General features: G+C 39.7%; 1 long non-coding RNA gene across 1 annotated transcript in view; it reads left to right on the forward strand.

Moving 5' to 3' along the window:
* The window catches only part of LOC115295166, a 34,849-nt gene that overhangs the window by 2,907 nt on the left and 29,548 nt on the right, over window positions 1–2,394 (forward strand). The window lies entirely within an intron of this gene.

Raw genomic sequence — 2,394 nt, forward strand, 5'->3', positions numbered from 1 at the left:
TTTTTTTTTTCTCATCCAGTTAAACATGAATTAAAAACTTGCAGAGTTGGAAAAATTTCTGGGATCATGTGGTCTTCTGCTTTTCACAGCACCTGTGGCACAGAGATAATGTATAGAAACTAAGAGGAGCTGCGTGCTTTCTTGCAGGGGAGGGGACTGGAGTTCAGCCCACCACCCAGTGCAGGGTGTGGGCTCTGTGGAGGGACACTTACTCTCTCCTTTGATAGACGAGGAAACTGAATCCCTAGGCATTGTGCGTCCGGCTCAAAGACACATTCTTAGGTGGTGGCAGAACCAGTTCTTGAACAAACCTTCTCTTCTGCTCTTTTGATTGTACCCTATGTCCTTCCTAGTAAAGAATCTGTAATTTAGAATCTTAACAATCCCAGATTCTTTTTTCTTCTCCACTTTTACCATAGAGTTGGACCTGATAAGGAAGTCCATTAAACTTGATGTCGGCAGGATGGGCATTTTCTTGGATTAGTACAAACCTATCTCAGTGTTTAATTGGTTAACTCATTATTCACCTATTTAATAATGTGTGTGCTGCCTCGAGGCTCTGGGAATATCAAGATGATGAGTTCTTCATCTTTTCCCTAATAAGAATAAGAGGAATATAGAAATAAACACATAAAAAATGCTGTGTCTCTTCTTGCACCTGCTTAGCTAGAAAATAAAAATTGTGCTAACAATGCCGATTCTTTAAAACTTAAATATTAATCATTAACTAATACATTGCTCATGGTAAATGTAGTATGTGCCAGAAAGGCAAGATAGTTGATTAAATTTTTATTTTTATTAAAAAAATATTTTTTATAAATGAGTTTTGGTTAAGTAGGTTATTTAGTTATCGCTGTGAGTTATAACTCCCATAGGCCAGAAAGCCCCTCATCTCTGTTGGATGGCTAGCTGACTGATGAGTTTGAATAATGTTGAAGATGTAGGAGCCTCTCTTGTAGTCTGATACAGTAGAATCCAAGGGGATGATGGTAGATTATAGCTCTCCTGACAGAAATATATCTCCTTATATAATTCTCATGGCCAAGGTCACTGTTGTAAGTATTCAAAGTTGCTTTAAGCCTCTCAATGATTGAATCTGATTGGTTAGTCATGATCTAGACAAAATAAGACTTCCTTTGGCAGGGAAAATTAATTGGAATAGCAGAGGCCCATGTAGCTAACCCAGAATTCACTTCAGGATTCTTTGCCTTCTAGATGCCTTGCTCATATTAGAGTTCAAGATTTTGAGCATCACCTAGTTTGCGTGATATGAGTGCTCACCTGATACTCTGCCGCTTTGACATTGGATTGTGACACTGAATTCATGTTTGCCATGGTAAATCAGGCTGTTTCTACTGCCTGCTATTTTAATAGGCTACCCCCTATACCATTGACTCTGCCTAGGCTCATTCTACTATCTCAAACTGTCTTTACTGCTCTACTAACCTTAAGGAAAGGATCGATTCTCTTTTGGTGCCCATATCATAAATGAAGCCTAAGAAGAAAGTGGCTTTGTTACTGTACCAGGGAAAAAGAAGTCAGAGTTTGGGGCAACCAAAGTGGCTAGCACTAGAGGGGTGCATTTCTAGAGAGAAGGTAGCCACAGAAAAGGAGCCCAAATATCTACATATAAATTCTGCTCATTTGCTTACTACTAACCTGCACTTACGCAGGGCAGAGGCCTCAAGAAACCTAGTACAAAAGTATATCTGATGGCCAAATATCTGATCTGGGATATATGCAGCCATATGGTGCTAGGGGAGAGATAGGAGTTAAGTGTTGCCAGGGTAGAGGGGTGGTGGTAAATAACCTCGGGCTTTCGGTGGAGACCCTCCTGTCATACCCCAGGAGTAGGGATCTTACTGTAGGAAAACTGAAATAGGTGCTAACAGAGCTTCCTGTAAAACCTAGAGAGGATCAGGAGATCTGCCAGATTTTTTTTTTTCTGAATGCCAGGAAAATATTTAACCCTCTTTGAAGAAAGATCTCATTCGGAATCTCCATAATATTCAATAAAAGGTGGCAAGGCATGCCATAAAACAGGAAGAAATGACTGAAACACAAGAGAAGGAGAACAACAATAAATCCATAAATGATGGAGATATTGCACTTATCAGAAAAGGGACTTTAAAATAGCTATGGTTTTCATATGATCAAGAAAAAGAAGAAAGTGACATACCTAAGTAGTTGAAGAGAAGGGGAACTTCAACAGAGGATTGGAATCTATAGAGAGTCATCAAATGGACATTCTCCCACTGAAAAATATAAGAATTTTAGATGTTTTGAATAGATGGGTAAACACATGAGAACACACAATGAAGAAACAGGAAGACCAGGGGCCCCTGGGTGGCTCAGTCAGTTAAGCCACTGACTTCGGCACAGGTCATGATCTTG

The sequence above is a fragment of the Suricata suricatta genome, chromosome 7 (assembly GCF_006229205.1).
Source record: "Suricata suricatta isolate VVHF042 chromosome 7, meerkat_22Aug2017_6uvM2_HiC, whole genome shotgun sequence".
NCBI lineage: Eukaryota > Metazoa > Chordata > Mammalia > Carnivora > Herpestidae > Suricata > Suricata suricatta.